Source organism: Salmo trutta, unplaced genomic scaffold (assembly GCF_901001165.1).
Source record: "Salmo trutta unplaced genomic scaffold, fSalTru1.1, whole genome shotgun sequence".
NCBI classification, from domain to species: Eukaryota; Metazoa; Chordata; class Actinopteri; order Salmoniformes; family Salmonidae; genus Salmo; species Salmo trutta.
This window is the reverse complement of record NW_021822825.1, coordinates 15445-36715: the sequence shown is the minus strand read 5'-3', so window position 1 is coordinate 36715 and position 21271 is coordinate 15445. Positions and strand designations below refer to the sequence as shown.

Sequence of the window (21271 nt, the reverse complement as noted above, 5' to 3'; positions counted from 1 at the left end):
GAAAGACCTCAAAACTTTATACAGGGAAAGACCTCACAACACTTTATACAGGGAAAGATCTCAACACTTTATTCAGGGAAATATTTCAACACTTTATACAGGGAAAGATCTCAACACTTTATACGGGGAAAGATTTCAACACTTTATAAAGGGAAAGTCCTCAAAACTTTATACAGGGAAAGATCTCAACACATTATACAGGAAAGGTCTCAACACATTATACAGGGTAAGATCTCAACACTTCATACAGGGAAAGACCTCAACACTTCATACAGGGAAAGATCTGAACACTTTATAAAGGGAAAAACCAACACTTTATATAGCATGAGAGCTCAACACTTTATACAGGGAAAGATCTCACAACACTTTATACAGGGAAAGACCTCGACTCTTTATACAGTGAAAGACCAACACTTTAAGTAGGGAAAGATCTCAACACTTTATACAGGGAAAGATAACACTTTAAACAGCGAAATATTTCAAAACTTTATACAGCGAAAGACTTCAACACTTTATAAAGGGAAAGACTTCAGTACTTTATACTGGGAAAGGCCTCAACACTTCATACAGGGAAAGATCTGAACTCTTTATACAGGGAAAAACCAACAGTTTATATAGTGAAAGATATCAACACTTTATACAGGGAAAGATTTCAGTACTTTATACAGGGAAAGACCTCAACACATTATACAGGGAAAAACCTCAACACTTTATACAGGGAAAGACCTGAACACGTTTTACAGGGAAAGACCTGAACACTTTATACAGGGAAAGATCTTCTATCCAGATACAGGAAGGAAGGATAAAGTACAATAGCTTGTCAGCAATCTGTTATCCACCCATCTTTATGACTATTGACTACAACTCTCAGGTTGTCCCGGGCTAGGGGATAAACTTTTAACCCAGCTGATTAGAACTCTCAGGTTGTCTAGGGCTGGGGGATCAACTATTAACCCAGCTGATTAGAACTCTCAGGTTGTCTAGGGCTGGGGGATCAACTATTAACCCAGCTGATTATAACTCTCAGGTTGTCTAGGGCTGGGGGATCAACTATTAACTCAGCTGATTAGAACTCTCAGGTTGTCCCTGGCTGGGGGATCAACTATTAACCCAGCTGATTAGAACTCTCAGGTTGTCCCTGGCTGGGGGATCAACTATTAACCCAGCTGATTAGAACTCTCAGGTTGTCCCTGGCTGGGGGATCAACTATTAACCCAGCTGATTAGAACTCTCAGGTTGTTCATGGCTGGGGGATCAACTATTAACCCAGCTGATTAGAACTCTCAGGTTGTCCAGGGCTAGGGGATCAACTATTAACCCAGCTGATTAGAACTCTCAGGTTGTCCCTGGCTGGGGGATCAACTATTAACCCAGCTGATTAGAACTCTCAGGTTGTTCATGGCTGGGGGATCAACTATTAACCCAGCTGATTAGAACTCTCAGGTTGTCCAGGGCTAGGGGATCAACTATTAACCCAGCTGATTAGAACTCTCAGGTTGTCCCTGGCTGGGGGATCAACTATTAACCCAGCTGATTAGAACTCTCAGGTTGTCCCTGGCTGGGGGATCAACTATTAACCCAGCTGATTAGAACTCTCAGGTTGTCCATGGCTGGGGGATCAACTATTAACCCAGCTGATTAGAACTCTCAGGTTGTCCAGGGCTAGGGGATCAACTATTAACCCAGCTGATTAGAACTCTCAGGTTGTCCCTGGCTGGGGGATCAACTATTAACACAGCTGATTAGAACTCTCAGGTTGTCCAGGGCTAGGGGGATCAACTATTAACCTGGCGTATTGTGGGAGTTCCTCAGAGGGCATAAATAAGAAACACATTCCCCTCTGGGTCCATCTAGGTCTCTCTCTCTCTCTTTCTGTCTTTCTGTCTATCTGTCAGTCAGTCATTACACTACCCTCAGAGAGACAGATATCAGTCTGTTACAGACATGGGGAAAGGGTTCTTCATCAGCAAGACTTTGGGGATAGTTGGTGTGATCGTGGGGACTGGAGTGGTGGCCACCATCATCGCCCTGTCAGTGGTCTATAGCCAGGAGAAGGCCAAGAACCTGGAGGCAGTGAATCCCCCCACTACTCCCTCCACTCCTAAAGACCCCTGGGAAAACTACAGACTGCCTGACTCCCTGTCTCCTGTCTCCTACAACATCACCCTCTGGCCTCGACTGGTTGTCAACGCCTCTACTGGCCTCTACATCTTCACAGGACAGTCAGATGTGGTGTTCCGGTGTGAGAAGGAAACAGATCTGATCCTCATCCACTGTAACAAGCTGAACCTGACTCTGCTCAGCCTGATTGGCCGGGATGGAGCTACTGCTCCCACCATAAAGAAAAGCTGGCTGGAGGTTCCTACTCAGTTCTTAGTGATCCAGCTGAATAGTAATCTGATGGCAGGGAGACAGTATGAGCTTTACACAGAGTTTATAGGAGAACTGGCTGATGACCTGGGAGGCTTCTACAGGAGTGAATATACAGAGGGGACCAGTCCCCCGGTGAAAAAAAACAGTGTCAGATGTCGCCTAACACTGTAAAAAGTGGGACGACACTGTTGTTCATCTGAAGTACTTTAACTGATTGGAATGATTGAAAATTACGCTTTGGTTCGTTAAACTTATTCTATAAAATGTATCTGAAATCAAATAACAAATTTGACAGATTACTGTGATTTGCTTCTAAATTGACTTAATCACCATTGAATATTGGCAGGGTAGTGCTGCTGGCTGCAGCTTATTAGAGGAGTTGGAGGTGTGGCTTGGAGGTGTGGCTTAAACAATGCATTTTGGGAGGTCATTGTGCTTTTTAGAACTGATTGAAAGTTCTAAATTGCTTTCAACCCATCATGCACCTTGTCACCCCGTCAGAGTGGATGTCATTCAAGTGAAACGCTTCTGTTGTATTCGCCAAGCAGAGTTTAGCTTGTACACTGCCTGCACTGAATCTGTAATGATACTTAGAAACCTGGTTAAGGCTTCCTTTGTTTAGACATCTCCATTTGGCTACAATGGTTCGAATCCTCGAGCCGATTAGGTGGTATATCTGCCGGTGTGTCCCTGAGCGAGACCCTTAAAAGGATCTGCCCCTTTTTTTTCAATTTTCGTCAAAAATGACATACCCAAATCTAACTGCCTGTAGCTCAGGCCCTGAAGCAAGGATATGCATTTTCTTGGTACCATTTGAAAGGAAACACTTTGACGTTTGTGGAAATGTGAAAGGGATGTAGGAGAATATAACACAATAGATCTGGTAAAAGATAATACAAAGAAAAAAAAAAAACGTTCTTCTGTATTTTTTTTTCTACCATCATTTTTAAAATGCAAGAGAAAGGCCATAATCTATTATTCCAGCCCAGGTGCAGTGTAGATTCTGACCACTAGATGGCAGCAGTGTATGTGCAACGTTTTATACTGATCCAATGAACCATTGCATTTTTTTTTTTTTTAAATGTTGTATCAAATGTGCCTAATTTGTTTATTAATAACTTTTCATGTTCAAAACTGTGCACTCTCCTCAAACAATAGCATGGTATTCTTTCACTGTAATAGCCACTGTTAATTGGACAGTGCAGTTAGATTGACAAGAATGTAAGCTTTCTGCCCATATCAGATATGTCTATGTCTTGGGAAATGTTCCTGTTACTTACAACCTCATGCTAATCGCGTTAGCCTACGTTAACTCAACCGTCCCGTGGAAGGGACACCGATCCCGAAGAAGTTTTAACCCCAACTGCTCTGGATAGGAGAGTCTGTGTCCCTGAGCAGAGTGGTAATTAATGTTATTGAACCAGTGTACTAATTCATGTTATTGAACCAGTGTATTGTTTAATGTTATTGAACCAGTGTAGTATTTAATGTTATTGAACCAGTGTAGTAATTAATGTTATTGAACCAGTGTAGTAATTCATGTTATTGATCCAGTGTATTATTTAATGTTATTGATCCAGTGTAGTAATTAATGTTATTGAACCAGTGTAGTAATTCATGTTATTGAACCAGTGTAGTATTTAATGTTATTGAACCAGTGTAATAATTCATGTTATTGAACCAGTGTAGTAATTAATGTTATTGAACCAGTGTATTGTTTAATGTTATTGAACCAGTATATTGTTTAATGTTATTGAACCAGTGAAGTAATTAATGTTATTGAACCAGTGTATTGTTTAATGTTATTGAACCAGTGTAGTAATTCATGTGTCACGGTTGTCGTTGGTAATGGAGGACCAAAACGCAGACCAAAAATCTAGACTTTGAATAAATTCCAAAATGAACACCAAAATAACAAACAAGAGAACGAACGATCAACAAACAGTCTGGCAAGGCACAAGGCTAAACACAGAACAATCTCCCACAAACACACAGACAAACACACCCAACTAATATAGGACTTCCAATCAAAGGCAACACCACACAGCTGCCTTCAATTGGAAGTCCACCCCAATTAACTCAACATAGAAACAGACTACCTAGACTAAACATAGAATACATGAATCTCAAACAGTGGCCAAAACCCCCCGGAATATTAAATCAAATGCCCTTACTATAAAAACACCACCCTGAACCACATAAAACAAATACCCTCTGCCACGTCCTGACCAAACTACAATAACAATTAACCCTTATACTGGCCAGGACGTGACAGTACCCCCCCCTAAAGGTGCTAACCCCGGAAGCACCTCAAAAATAACAAAAACCACAAACAACAACAAAAAATCCCCCTAAACTAAAGGGAGGGAAGGGAGGGTGGCTGCCGTCAACGACGGCACTGTGCTACACCCCCCCTCCCCAACCCACCTATATCTGGAGGTGGCTCTGGTTCTGGCAGTTCCGGGCAGACGACCCACCCCGGCAGCTCCGGGTAGACGGGCCACTCGGGCTGGGCCGGAGGACAGTCGGGCCACTCTGGCAGACCCGGAAGGCAGTCGGGCCAATCTGGCAGACCCGGAGGGCAGTCGGGCCACTCTGGCAGACCCGGAGGGCAGTCGGGCCACTCTGGCAGACCCGGAGGGCAGTCGGGCCACTCTGGCAGACCCGGAGGGCAGTCGGGCCACTCTGGCAGAACCGGGCAGTCGGGCCACTCTGGCAGAACCGGGCAGTCGGGCCACTCTGGCAGACCCGGAAGACAGTCGGGCCACTCTGGCAGACCCGGAAGACAGGTCGGGCCACTCTGGCAGACCCGGAAGACAAGTCGGGCCACTCTGACAGACCCGGAAGGCAGTCGGGCCACTCTGGCAGACCCGGAGGGCAGTCGGGCCACTCTGGCAGACCAGGAGGGCAGTCGGGCTACTCTGGCAGAACCGGGCAGTCGGGCCACTCTGGCAGAACCGGGCACTCGGGTCACTCTGGCAGTTCCGGGCAGTCGGGCGGCTCTGGCGGCTCCTGACTAGCGGGCGGCTCCTGACTAGCGGGCGGCTCTGGCGGCTCCTGACTAGCGGGCAGCTCTGGTGACGTACGACTGGCTGGCAGCTCTGGTGACGTACGACTGGCGGGCAGCTCTGGTGACGTAAGACTGGCGGGCAGCTCTGGTGACGTACGACTGGCGGGCAGCTCTGGTGACGTACGACTGGCGGGCAGCTCTGGTGACGTACGACTGGCGGGCAGCTCTGGTGACGTACGACTGGCAGGCAGCACTGGTGACGTACGACTGGCGGGCAGCTTTGGCGATGTACGACTGGCGGGCAGCTTTGGCGACGTACGACTGGCGGGCAGCTCTGGCGACGTACGACTGGCGGGCAGCTCTGGTGACTGTGGACTGGCGGGCAGCTCTGGTGACTGTTGACTGGCGGGCAGCTCTGGTGACTGTTGACTGGCGGGCAGCTCTGGTGACTGTTGACTGGCGGGCAGCTCTGGTGACTGTTGACTGGCGGGCAGCTCTGGTGACTGTTGACTGGCGGGCAGCTCTGGCGACTGTTGACTGGCGGGCAGCTCTGGTGACTGTTGACTGGCGGGCAGCTCTGGTGACTGTTGACTGGCGGGCAGTTCTGGCGACGTCGGACTGGGATGACGCACTTGAAGCCTGGTGCGTGGTGCTGGTACTGGACGTATCAGCCTGGGAGCACGCACCTCAGAGCTAGTGCGGGGAGCGGGAACAGGACGAGTCGGACTGGGCTGACGCACTTCCGGGTCCGCACGAGAGACAGGAACTGGAAACCCAGGGCTATGGAGGCGCACAGGCGGCCTTGATCTTACCTCCTGCACAACCCGTCCTGGCTGGATGGAACTAGTAGCCCTGTACGAACGGGGTGCTTGTACAGGGCGGACTGGGCTGTGCAGGGACCTGATGGTAGCCGTGCGTAGAGTGGGAGTTGGGTAGCCTGGTCCTCGGAGGCGACCAGTTGCGCTGCGCAGGCATCCTCCTACCAGGCTGGATGCCCGCTCTAGCACGGCACCTGCGAGGGGCTGGAATAACGCGCAACGGACTGTGCGTGCGTATGGGTGAGATAGTGCGCTCTTCAGCGAAACATGGCGCCCTCCACCTCATACGCTCCTCCATATAACCACGGGTAGCTGGCTTCCGGCTCTTCCTAGGCCTAGCCAAACTACCCGTGTGCAACATTTTTTATTGGGGGTGCCTCTCGTGCTTCTCCCTCAGCGCGTCCAAGGCCTCATACTTCCGCCTCTCTGCCTCGGCTGCCTCAATTTCCTCCCGTGGGCGATGGTACTCCCCAGCCTGGTGCCAAGGTCCAGCCCCATCCAGAACTTCCTCCCAGGTCCATCTCTCCCGCCAGTCCAACTCGAAATCCCTTTTCCTCTGCTGCTTGGTCCTTTGTTGGTGGGAGATTCTGTCACGGTTGTCGTTGGTAATGGAGGACCAAAACGCAGCAGGTATGTGTAAGCTCATCTTGACTTTTAATAAATTCCAAAATGAACACCAAAATAACAAACAAGAGAACGAACGATCAACAAAAAGTCTGGCAAGGCACAAGGCTAAACACAGAACAATCTCCCACAAACACACAGACAAACACACCCAACTAATATAGGACTTCCAATCAAAGGCAACACCACACAGCTGCCTTCAATTGGAAGTCCACCCCAATTAACTCAACATAGAAACAGACTACCTAGACTAAACATAGAATACATGAATCTCAAACAGTGCCCAAAACCCCCCGGAATATTAAATCAAATGCCCTTACTACAAAAACACCACCCTGAACCACATAAAACAAATACCCTCTGCCACGTCCTGACCAAACAACAATAACAATTAACCCTTATACTGGCCAGGACATGACATCATGCTGTTGAACCAGTGTAGCAATTAATGTTATTGAACCAGTGTAGTAATTCATGTTATTGAACCAGTGTAGTAATTCATGTTATTGAACCAGTGTATTATTTAATGTTATTGGACCAGTGTAGTAATTAATGTTATTGAACCAGTGTAGTAATTAATGTTATTGAACCAGTGTATTATTTAATGTTATTGAACCAGTGTAGTAATTAATGTTATTGAACCAGTGTAGTAATTAATGTTATTGGACCAGTGTATTATTTAATGTTATTGAACCAGTGTAGTAATTAATGTTATTGAACCAGTGTATTATTTCATGTTATTGAACCAGTGTAGTAATTAATGTTATTGAACCAGTGTAGTAATTAATGTTAATGAACCAGTGTAGTAATTAATGTTATTGGACCAGTGTAGTAATTCATGTTATTGGACCAGTGTATTATTTAATGTTACTGAACCAGTGTAGTAATTAATGTTATTGGACCAGTGTATTATTTAATGTTATTGAACCAGTGTATTATTTAATGTTATTGAACCAGTGTATTGTTTAATGTTATTGAACCAGTGTAGTAATTAATGTTATAGGACCAGTGTAGTAATTAATGTTATTGAACCAGTGTAGTAATTAATGTTATTGAACCAGTGTAGTAATTAATGCTATTGAACCAGTGTATTATTTAATGTTATTGAACCAGTGTATTGTTTAATGTTATTGGACCAGTGTAATTTGTCGAGGAATTGATTGAACTGCTTGTACGACAATAGACAGGTACAAACCAAGGTTACACATCAACTCTGAACAAGATGGAAAAAAAATAGGTGCATTTACATGAAGTAATGTTTAATATTCAACTGAACTTTGGCCTTTACAGGGACTTGAGTCATTGACTTTTAATCAACTTGAAGTAATTTGTTGACGTTGATCCAAGGAGTAATTTAACCCTGTAATACAGAGTGCCGATTAATGATTAATTACAGTCGTCAAATCAATTCACCCTTTATTTGTCATATACACAGGGTACAGCGTAGTGTATAACGACATGTTTACTACCAGCTTCCCTCTGGAACCACCTGTTAATGTAAATACCACACAGGAGGTTGGTGGCACCTTCATTGTGGGGTGGAGAGAAACAGGCTCGTTCTAACGACTGGAGCGGAACAGGTTGAACGGTAACAAATACATCAAACGGGTTGTGTTTGATGCCGTTCCATTCGCTCCGTTCCGGACATTATTATGAGCCGTCTCAGCAGCCTCCTGTGGTGGTTTACAATGGGAGCAGTTCAATATGCTCCTTGTACGGTGTCTTCTGAACATTCTGACCAGTTTAGCACCGGGGTAAATAATTTACGGTCCGCTTCAACTGCTGATAAATTGCACAAGCGTTTCACTACACTCGCAATAACATCTGTTTATTAACCACGCGAGACGATAAAATGTGATTTGATAAGAGTCTTATCCAACAGCAACTATAATATGCAATATGAATGTATTGATCCAGCTCTCAGAGACACCATGTCTAACTCTAACAGTCTACTCCTCAGTATTGTAGTAATACTAGCTACAATATGAATGTATTGATCCTGCTCTCAGAGCCACTATGTCTAAACTCTAACAGCCTACTCTTCAGTACTGTAGTAATACCAATATATATATCAATAATAGCTACAATATGAATGTATTGATCCAGCTCTCAGAGCCACTATGTCTAACTCTAACAGTCTTGTGGTACAGCAGTAATAACAAGCACAATATATATATATATATCAATAATAGCTACAATATGCAGTATGATTATGTGTCACCTACCGTCACCGTGTCTAAACTGTACCAGTCTACTCCTCAGTACTGTAGTGATACCAGTTGCTGTGTGTGTTGGTAGAGTCGTAGCCACCACTCAGATGTCTAAACTGTACCAGTCTACTCCTCAGTACTGTAGTGATACCAGTTGCTGTGTGTGTTGGGAGAGTCGTAGCCACCACTCAGATGCAGCCTGAGGACGCCAGGAAAGCCTTCCCCTGCTTTGATGAACCTGCCATGAAGGCCATCTTCCACATGAACCTCCTCCACGCACATGGAACAGTGGCTCTGGCCAATGGCATGAATCTAGGTAAGCATGGAACCCTGGCTCTGGCCAATGGCATGAATCTAGGTACGTATGGAACCCTGATCTCTGGCCAATGGCATGAATCTAGGTAAGCATGGAACCCTGATCTCTGGCCAATGGCATGAATCTAGGTAAGCACGGAACCCTGATCTCTGGCCAATGGCATGAATCTAGGTAAGCACGGAACCCTGATCTCTGGCCAATGGCATGAATCTAGGTAAACATGGAACCCTGATCTCTGGCCAATGGCATGAATCTAGGTAAGCATGGGACCCTGATCTCTGGCCAATGGCATGAATCTAGATAAGCATGGAACCCTGATCTCTGGTCAATGGCATGAATCTAGGTAAGCATGGAACCCTGATCTCTGGCCAATGGCATGAATCTAGGTAAGCATGGAACCCTGGCTCTGGCCAATGGCATGAATATAGGTAAGTGTGCTGACTGCTTCTAGGTCCGAAGGGGATGGGATCTGTTTCCTAAATTATAGTTAGAGAGTTTAATGCTACAATCTGCCGTGTGCAGACTGAGAGAACAAGTTCTGCCAAACTCTCAAGAACTGACTGAAGAAAAAACAAGCATTTAATTTTTTTTTTTTTGAACATTTTCAGAGTAAGCTGCTGTACTATGATATGAGATAAATCATACAAATATACTTTTGTAGGCTTATCCATTGCTCTACTCGAATTGATTATATACTAACTTCTATAACCTTATATAAGTCTATGGTAGAACCTCAGAGTGTTGGTGTTGTCACGGTGGGGATCTGAACTCCTGCTGCTGGGGAAACCAACGTGTCGTCTCTACAACGCTCACTAACCCGTATCTCGCTCTCTCTCTCTCTCCACCTGTAGCCTCAGTCAATGTCACTGTCAACGGCCAGGATGTTACTCGGACCAGCTTCGAACCCACACCCCTCATGTCAACCTATCTACTCGCCTTTGTAGTCAGCGAGTTTGGTTTCATCCAGTCACCAGAAGGGGAAAAAGTTTTGGCACATATTTTTTTTATATTTTTTTTTAGAAATGTGCTTCTTGTTGTTATTTGTCTGCGTTGGCTGCTCTGGGATGAAGTTTCCTCTAACTACAGATCTAGAATCAGTTTCACCTCCCCCAAACCTTACCTCAGTTAACCCAGAACTCAAATCAAATCAAATCAAATGTATTTATAAAGCCCTTCTTACATCAGCTGATATCTCAAAGTGCTGTACAGAAACCCAGCCTAAAACCCCAAACAGCAAGCAATGCAGGTGTAGAAGCACGGTGGCTAGGAAAAACTCCCTAGAAAGGCCAAAACAAGGGGAGTGTTACGTCCTGGCCAGTATAAGGGTTAATTGTTATTGTAGTTTGGTCAGGACGTGGCAGAGGGTATTTGTTTTATGTGGTTCAGGATGGTGTTTGTCATGAAGGGGCATTTGATTTAAGTATTCCGGGGTGTTTGGGCACTGTCTGGTGTTCATGTATTCTATGTTTAGTCCAGTGTGTTTGTTTCTATGTTTGGCTAATTGGGGTTGGGACTCTCAATTGAAGGCAGGTGTGTCTATTTGCCTTTGATTGAGAGTCCCATATATTAGGGTGTGTTTGTGATTTGTGGGAGATTGTTCCGTGTATAGCGTCAAGCCTTACAGGACTGTTTATTGTCGGTGTGTTTCTTTTTTTGTATACGTGTTTATTCTGGGTTTGCCTTCTTTCCATATAATAAAGAAGATGAGTATACATTTCCCTGCTGCGTTTTGGTCTCATCACTACGACAAGCGTGACAGAATCTCCCACCAAACCAGGACCAAGCAGCAGAGGAAGGAGCAGAGGGAATTTGAGTTGGACTACGACAAGCGTGACAGGGAGAGACCTAGAGAAGAACCAGGCTATGAGGGGTGGCTAGGAAAAACTCCCTAGAAAGGCCAGAACCTAGGAAGAAACCTAGAGAGGAACCAGGCTATGAGGGGTGGCCAGTCCTCTTCTGGCTGTGCCGGGTGGAGTTTATATCAGAACATGGCCAAGATGTTCAAATGTTCATAAATGACCAGCATGGTCAAATAATAATAATCATAGTAGTTGTCGAGGGTGCAACTAGTCAGTAACACAAGAGTAAGTGTCAGTTGGCTTTTTCATAGCCGATCTTTGAGAGTATCTCTACCGCTCCTGCTGTCTCTAGAGAGTTGAAAACAGCAGGTCTGGGACAGGTAGCACATCCGGTGAACAGGTCAGAACTAAAATGTTGCATAATTTGGTCAGTAGTCTGTTCACGAGAGATTACCCAAATCATAACCTTAAAGGGATACTGCTCTCGGAAAGTAGATAAAGGGCCTCATTACCAAACTGATCCCAGATCAGCGTCTCTAGGGGCAACTTGGAAAGGAGATAAAGGGCCTCATTGCCAAACTGATCCCAGATCAGTGTCTCTAGGGGCAACTTGGAAAGGAGATAAAGGGCCTCATTGCCAAACTGATCCCAGATCAGCGTCTCTAGGGGCAACTTGGAAAGGAGATAAAGGGCCTCATTGCCAAACTGATCCCAGTTCAGCATCTCTAGGGGCAACTTGGAAAGGAGATAAAGTTCCTCATTGCCAAACTGATCCCAGATCAGCGTCTCTAGGGGCAAATTCAGTATACTCTGGCTTCAGGATGAAGGAGACATTATTGGTTTGTTTCTCTGTGCTGCCCTATGTCGGTCTCTACAGCTCAGTACAGCTGATAGTAAAGACCAGGGGCCTCATTTATAAAACGGACTTACGATCAATTCTGATCTGAAGTATGACTGACGCAGAAAACCACCTATAAGTAGTTATTTATAAAACCTGACGCTGAAATGATCTTCTCTACTCAGAGTCTAGACTTCACGTCAGGGATTTTCCTGCTTGTTATGTCAGGCTATTCTTTCCCCTTGCAGTTTAAGGTCCGACCATTTCTTTCCCCTTGCAGTTTGTCAGGCCATTTCTTTCCCCTTGCAGTTTAAGGTCAGACCATTTCTTTCCCCTTGCAGTTTAAGGTCAGACCATTTCTTTCCCCTTGCAGTTTAAGTTCAGACAATTTCTTTCCCCCTGCAGTTTAAGGTCAGACCATTTCTTTCCCCTTGCAGTTTAAGGTCAGACCATTTCTTTCCCCTTGCAGTTTGTCAGACCATTTCTTTCCCCCTGCAGTTTGTCAGACCATTTCTTTCCCCTTGTAGTTTAAGGACATACCATTTCTTTCCCCTTGCAGTTTAAGGTCAGACCATTTCTTTCCCCTTTCAGTTTAAGGTCAGACCATTTCTTTCCCCTTTCAGTTTAAGGTCAGACCATTTCTTTCCCCTTGCAGTTTAAGGTCAGACCATTTCTTTCCCCTTGCAGTTTAAGGTCAGACCATTTCTTTCCCCTTGCAGTTTAAGATCAGACCATTTCTTTCCCCCATCAGCCACAGTTCTGTCTTGCTGCCCCACCTCGTTCACTGCAGCGGTGACACACTCCCAAGATACCTGTTTGTCAACCCACTATTCAATCCGCCGAATAATACGTGTTGCCTGTCTTCAATCTCCTCTACCATCGCCGTGATCTCGTCTTCCACAAAGTTATCTTTTCTGTTTTGGTCCATGGCTATTCCTGACTAAACCCTCATCTGTGCCAGCATTCTAGAAGGGGAAATCGCTGATTATAAGGCACGTTCAGGTGCCGTCAATTTAAAGTTAATTAGAGATTTATAGATCACAGGAGCGTAAGTTACAAATGGGCTTCTTAGAACCAAATGGGCTTCTTAGAACCAAATGGGCTTCTTAGAACCAAATGAGCTTCTTAGAACCAAATGGGCTTCTTAGAACTTGCGTCAGCAAGGTTTTTCATGCTCAGAATCTTTTATAAATCCAACGTGAGCACACTGTCGGAAATCATCTTACCACTAAGTTCAAGTATAAATCTAAGAACATGTATTCTAAGTGAGGCCCCAGGGGTACAGGATCTCATGAGGGAAAACATGTTTTATAAGTGAGGCCCCCAGGGGTACAGGATCTCATGAGGGAGAACATGTTTTATAAGTGAGGCCCCGGGAGTACAGGATCTCATGAGGGAAAACATGTTTTATAAGTGAGACCCCCAGGGGCACAGGATCTCATGAGGGAAAACATGTTGTCTAAGTGAGACCACCAGGGGTACAGGATCTCATGAAGGAAAACATGTTGTCTAAGTGAGGCCCCCAGGGGTACAGAACCTCATGAGGGAAAACATGTTTTATAAGTGAGACCCCCAGGGGTACAGGATCTCATGAAGGAAAACATGTTTTATAAGTGAGGCCCCCGGGGGTACAGGATCTCATGAGGGAAAACATGTTTTCTAAGTGAGACCCCCAGGGGTACAGGATCTCATGAAGGAAAACATGTTGTCTAAGTGAGGCCCCCAGGGGTACAGGATCTCATGAGGGAAAACATGTTTTATAAGTGAGACCCCCAGGGGTACAGGATCTCATGAGGGAAAACATGTTTTATAAGTGAGGCCCCAGGGGTACAGGATCTCATGAAGGAAAACATGTTTTATAAGTGAGGCCCCCAGGGGTACAGGATCTCATGAGGGAAAACATGTTTTATAAGTGAGGCCCCCAGGGGTACAGGATCTCATGAGGGAAAACATGTTTTATAAGCGAGGCCCCCAGGGGTACAGGATCTCATGAGGGAAAACATGTTTTATAAGTGAGGCCCCAGGGGTACAGGATCTCATGAAGGAAAACATGTTTTATAAGTGAGACCCCCAGGGGTACAGGATCTCATGAGGGAAAACATGTTTTATAAGTGAGACCCCAGGGGTACAGAATCTCATGAAGGAAAACATGTTTTATAAGTGAGACCCCAGGGGTACAGGATCTCATGAGGGAAAACGTGTATTCTAAGTGAGGCCCCAGGGGTACAGGATCTCATGAAGGAAAACATGTTTTATAAGTGAGACCCCCAGGGGTACAGGATCTCATGAGGGAAAACATGTTTTCTAAGTGAGACCCCCAGGGGTACAGGATCTCATGAGGGAAAACATGTATTCTAAGTGAGGCCCCAGGGGTACAGGATCTCATGAAGGAAAACATGTTTTATAAGTGAGGCCCCCAGGGGTACAGGATCTCATGAAGGAAAACATGTTTTATAAGTGAGGCCCCCAGGGGTACAGGATCTCATGAGGGAAAACATGTTTTATAAGTGAGGCCCCCAGGGGTACAGGATCTCATGAGGGAAAACATGTTTTATAAGTGAAGCCCCCAGGGGTACAGGATCTCATGAGGGAAAACATGTCTTTTGTTTCCAGATCAGGATTTGGGCTCGTAAACAGGCCATTGCTGAGGGCCAGGGAAATTACGCCCTCGAAAAAACTGGACCAATCATGGAGTTCTTTGAAAAGTACTACAGCTCTAGCTATCCTCTGACCAAATCAGGTAATACTTACAGTGAGGGGAAAAAAGTATTTGATCCCCTGATGATTTTGTACGTTTTGCCTAATGATAAAGAAATGATCAGTCTCTAATTTTTATGGTAGGTTTATTTGAACAGTGAGAGACAGAATAACAACAAAAATAGAGTAATATTCTTCCTTTCAGATTCCCTGTCTGTTGTTGAAGAGAAAGATTCCTAAAGTGTCCCAAATGGCACCTTATTCCCTTTGTAGTGAGCCTACCTTTGACCAGTGCCCATAGGCCTCTAGGCTAAAGTAGTGCACTATATAGGGAACAGGGCACCATTTGAGACTCACATTTGTTAACTGTTGTAATGGATACGTCAGCTCCTTTTCCCCTGTAGACCAGATAGCTCTGCCTGACTTCAGTGCTGGAGTCATGGAGAACTGGGGTCTGATCACCTACAGAGAGACAGCCCTGCTCTTCAACCCAGCCAGCTCGTCCAATGGAGACAAATCGCCACGGTCGTCTCTCATGAACTGGCTCACATGGTCTGTATTACAGTCAACACTATACTGTTATATATACTGAGAGGCTGCAGCTGGCTCCCCTGGTCTGTATTACAGTCAATACTATACTGTTATATATACTGAGAGGCTGCAGCTGGCTCCCCTGGTCTGTATTACAGTCAATACTATACTGTTATATATACTGAGAGGCGTCAGCTGGCTCCCCTGGTCTGTATTACAGTCAATACTATACTGTTATATATACTGAGAGGCTGCAGCTGGCTCCCCTGGTCTGTATTACAGTCAATACTATACTGTTATATATACTGAGAGGCTGCAGCTGGCTCCCTTGGTCTGTATTACAGTCAATACTATACTGTTATATATACTGAGAGGCTGCAGCTGGCTCCCCTGGTCTGTATTACAGTCAATACTATACTGTTATATATACTGAGAGGCTGCAGCTGGCTCCCTGTGTCCCTCTCTGCACCCTGTGTCCTGTCCCTCTCTGCTCCCTGTCCCTCTCTACACCCTGTATCCTGTCCCTCTCTGCACCCTGTGTCCTGTCCCTCTCTGCACCCTGTGTCCTGTCCCTCTCTGCACCCTGTGTCCCTCTCTGCACCCTGTGTCCTGTCCCTCTCTGCACCCTGTTTCCTGTCCCTCTGTGTCCTGTCCCTCTCTGCACCCTGTGTCCTGTCCCTCTCTGCACCCTGTTTCCTGTCCCTCTGTGTCCTGTCCCTCTCTGCTCCCTGTGTCCTGTCCCTCTCTACACTCTGTGTCCTGTCCCTCGCTGCACCTTGTGTCCTGTCCCTCTCTGCATCCTGTGTCCTGTCCCTCTCTGCTCCCTGTATCCTGTGTCCTGTCCCTCTCTGCAACCTGTGTCCTGTCCCTCTATGCACCCTGTGTCCTGTCCCTCTCTTCACCCTGTGTCCTGTCCCTCTCTGCACCCTGTGTCCTGTCCCTCTCTGCACCCTGTTTCCTGTCCCTCTGTGTCCTGTCCCTCTCTGCACCCTGTTTCCTGTCCCTCTGTGTCCTGTCCCTCTCTGCACCCTGTTTCCTGTCCCTCTGTGTCCTGTCCCTCTCTACACCCTGTGTCCTGTCCCTCTCTGCACCCTGTGTCCTGTCCCTCTCTTCACCCTGTTTCATGTCCCTCTGTGTCCTGTCCCTCTCTGCACCCTGTGTCCTGTCCCTCTCTGCACCCTGTGTCCTGTCCCTCTCTGCACCCTGTGTCCTGTCCCTCTCTACACCCTGTGTCCTGTCCCTCTATGTGTCCTGTGTCCTGTCCCTCTGTGTCCTGTCCCTCTCTGCACCCTGTGTTCTGTCCCTATCTGCCGCTGTATGAATAGGGTTTATGCGTCCACAGTGGTTTGGTAACCTGGTGACCATGAAGTGGTGGAATGACCTGTGGCTCAACGAGGGCTTTGCCTCCTACGTCTCGTATTTGGGGGCCGACTCTGCTGAACCCACCTGGAACTTGACTTGAGATAAAACATGTACAGTACAACTTTAACTGTTGCACAGCTCTCCAAATATACCTTTCTCAAGGATTTAACCCACAAAGAAATCACCTCTCCAAATATACCTTTCTCAAGGATTTAACCCACAAAGAAATCAGCTCTCCAAATATACCTTTCTCAAGGATTTAACCCACAAAGAAATCAGCTCTCCAAATATACCTTTCTCAAGGATTTTAACCCACAAAGAAATCTGCTCTTCAAATTCCATCTGACGGTACAAGTGAAAGGTTAAAAGCGGAGGCCTTCCTCTCTCCACAGACAGACCTGATAGTGCTGAAGGAGGTGCATGGAGCGATGTCTGTTGACGCGCTGGCCTCCTCTCACCCTCTCTCTGCTAAAGAGGAAGACGTCGTGAGGCCTGCACAGATCAGTGAACTGTTTGACACCATCACCTACAGCAAGGTATGCTTCTAATCCCACATCTCACTGGCAACCTACTGGCTTCACAACACAGCACAGCATGCCACATTCACCTGGGTCAAAATCAGCTGGGTCAAAGTCACCTGGGTCAAAGTCACCTGGGTCAAAGTCATCTGGGTGACAATCACCTGGGTCAAAATCACCTGGGTCAAAATCACCTGGGTCAAAGTCACTTGGGTCAAAGTAATCTGGGTCAAAATCACCTGGGTCAAAATCACCTGAGTCAAAGTCATCTGGGTCAAAGTCACCTGGGTCAAAATCATATGGGTCAAAATCACCTGGGTCAAAATCACCTGGGTCAAAGTCATCTGGGTCACAGTCATCTGGTTTAAAATCACCTGGGTCAAAGTCACCTGGGTCACAGTCATCTGATTTAAAATCACCTGGGTCAAAGTCTCCTGGGTCTAAGTCGACTTGAAAAAAATGTAACGGCATTACATTGAAATAGCAAATGCCACATGTCCAGAAGGAAATAAAATAATTTTCTGTCTGCATTTCTCTTAGGGATTTTGACTCAGGCGAGAGCGGCGGGCTGTACTGGGCCATGACAAGGCAGACGTTTCATTTCTTATATCCTGTGTTCTCTTCCTCCCAGGGAGCTGCTGTTCTGAGGATGCTGTCTGAGTTCCTGACAGAGCCGGTCTTCGCCAGAGGACTTAGTGTGAGAATTGTTTATGTACATGTCTAATTACTATATTTTGTTCCACATCATTTTGTTTATATATATATATAAAAGTGAGAACTTACAGTTATGAATGTAACTACTGTTCCCTGAAGGAGGGAACGGGGTATAACATGCTATGGGGAGTCAACGACCAATCACATTCACCTGAAGTAAAAACACACCCAATGGGTAAATGAATGTAGATCCCGCCCATCAGAAGCCACACCTTCCTGGCTATGACACCAGAGCTCGCAATCATTTCAAATCAAATCCAAATCAAATTGTATTGGTCACATACACATATTTAACAGATCTTATTGCGGTTGTAGTGAAATGCTTGTGTTTCTAGCTCCAACAGTGCAGTAGTATCTAACAATTCACAGCAACACACACACACGCACGCACGCACGCACGCACACACACACACACACACACACACACACACACACACACACACACACACACACACACACACACACACACACACACACACACATCTAAAAGTAAAAGAATGGAATTAAGAAATATATAAATATGTGGACGAGCAATGTCGGAGTGGTTTTGACTAGAATACAGTAGAATCCAGTATATACATATGGAATTAGTGAAACATTATGTGAACATTATTAAAGTGATTATATAGTGGAGCTGGCTGCCGTTTTACAGGCTCCTAACCGACCGAAAATAGCTTCTGGACATCAGAATAGCGATTACTCACCTCGAACTGGACAATGATTTTTTGTTGTTAAATGAGTCCAACGTGCTTCCCTGAGACCAGGCCCAAATCCCTGTCATTAGCGTGAAGAAAAGACAGAGATACGGAGGGAGAAGTTCGGGGTGCCTTGTGAGGATTCAGAGGCGAGTGAGTAAATCACCACTACCATCGGTTCTATTGGCCAATCACTGGAGAATAAACTGGATGATCTACGGTCAAGACTATCCTACCAACGGGACATTAAAAACTGTAATATCTTATGTTTCACCGAGTCGTGGCTAAATGATGACACAGAAAATATGTGACCCGTTTCAGGAAACTAGGGGTATGTCGCAAGTCACGACTTCACAGTGGAGTCATTTTCAATTTTTTTTAAATTTAGTTTGTTATCAAAGTTTGTTTTTTTTGGCAGAAAAGCCTTCTGGAACATGTGAACTTTCATGTGCCTTAATAACAAACTTCTATGCCATCTGTAAATACAAATACAATTGTTAAATTACGAGTCTTGTTGGTTAAGCCAAAGAAAAAGTAGGCAACCTTCCCACTAGCCATGATTGGTTGAGATAATGAGTGGGCTGGACATGCTGAGAGAGGAGTTTGGATGGGACACAGCGTTCCATTACACTTAGGAACCAGGAAATACTGGCTGTACCAACCGCTGCATATTTCCGACACTGGAACCACCTGAATAACCCGCTTTCAACAAAGAGAGGAAATCTCATTTCTCAAAACAGCTGGTAGGACACACCTACAGTGACACCTGGCATGCCCACCACTGGGCGGAGCACGGCCAACCTCCCACACATTGTCATCCTCAGGGGTGGAGCACGGCAACCTCCCACACATTGTCATCCTCAGGGGCGGCGCACGGCCAACCTCCCTCACATTGTCATCCTCAGGGGCGGAGCATGGCCAACCTCCCTCACATTGTCATCCTCAGGGGCGGAGCACGGCCAACCTCCCACACATTGTCATCCTCAGGGGTGGAGCACGGCCAACCTCCCACACATTGTCATCCTCAGGGGCGGAGCACGGCCAACCTCCCACACATTGTCACCCTCAGGGTCGATCGCCCCCTTTAGGACTGGGATCATGTGCTTATTTTAGGATTGGATATTTTGTCATGTCCTCTCACACCCGCCACTCCCGACATCCTTGTGTCTGACTGCAGGGAAGAGACTGATTTATGCTCACATATGGGTGATACCATACTTTCGATACCCTCGGGACATGAGGCAACGTACAATTGGCCCTGCGTCGTCCGAGTTAGGGGAGGGTTTGACCGGCCACGATGTCTTTGTCCCATCGCTTTGTAGTGACTCCCGTGGCAGGGCTAGGCACATGCACGCTGACACGGTCACCAGGTGTATGGTGTTTCCTCCGATAGAAAATGTTATTTTTTTGAGGAAGGGTATAATTTGTATGTATAAAATGTATAATTGTAATATTTTAAATTACTAAATCGGGTAATTTGTAGACATTTATTTACATTTGCATCGTGCCGCTTCTGGCAGGATTCTGGTAAGATGCCGGCAAAGTCGGTTGAATTCAGGTAGACGGAAACGGTCCGATGTACTTGGCCCGATTCTGGGCAGTCATTCATTTTGTTTCCGGGCCGAGTCCGACACCCGATTCCGGGCCGAGTCCGACACCCGACCGAGTCCGACACCCGATTCCGGGCCGATTCAATCAGTTCCAGCCCCTTGGAAGAGGGCCGCTTCTGGGCAGATTCCTCGTTGCTAGCTGGGTACTCTCTCCCCACTAACAGACAGCTAAGTCGGAGCCGAATCCAGTAGTCTTTGTTTGCTTGGAAAAGTTTTTGGAAATTGCGTGACACGGTCTCCTTAAGGCGAGCTGAAGAGCGAAGAATTAAGGAAATTAATGTTATAACCAGGAAGGTGGGCTTCCAAGGGCGGGCTCTGCATTCATTATCCCATTGAGCATGTTTTGGTTCTTCAGGTGAATGTGATTGGTCGTTGACTCCCCATGGTGTCATCTCGGGGCTCCCGAGTGGCTCAGCGGTCTAAGACACTGCATCTCAGTGCTTGGATCAAATCCAGGCTGTATCACAACCGGCTGGGATTGAGAGTCCCATAGGGCGGCGCACAATTGGCCCAGCGTCGTCCGGGTTTGGCCGGTGTAAGCCGTCATTGTAAATAAGAATGTGTTCTTTAACTGACTCGCTGAGTTAAATAAAGGTTAAATTAAAAAAATTAATAATAATAATTATACAGAGTGACCGACTGAAAGGGAAGTGATTTGGTATTATGAGGCTGAAATGTGACTTGATCTCTCCACAGACGTATCTGAATACATTCCAGTACAGCAACACAGTCTACCAGGACCTCTGGAAGCACCTGCAGATGGTAATCAATGATCTTTGTCATAACGTTTACCTTCACATACCTGGCCCATTATTAATTAAGGGCCCGATTCAGACTTAGGAAATGTATGCCTTTCCTTTCACGCGCCTTTCCAACGCACTTCTCAATAGTTGGTATTCAGACATACCTTATGAAGGTGTGTAACGAGCTTTTGCAGACGTGTTTCCCTGGCGCGTGCTGAATGCATTTAATTCAACTGTTGAATAAACATCCCACTTGCTGGCCAGTAGAGTTTCTCATGGAGATTTCATTCAATAGGGTTTTCAGTACATTTATCTTAAGCCATCCCCTTTAAATACGGAGTACATTTATCTTAAGCCATCCCCTTTAAATACGGAGTACATTTATCTTAAGCCATCCCTTTAAATACTGAGTA

General features: G+C 45.9%; 1 pseudogene; it reads left to right on the top strand.

Annotated features, from left to right (window-relative positions):
• The first annotated feature begins 1741 nt into the window (after positions 1-1741).
• LOC115185019 (aminopeptidase Ey-like) lies at positions 1742-20893 on the top strand (annotated as a pseudogene).
• The last annotated feature ends 378 nt before the right edge of the window (positions 20894-21271 follow it).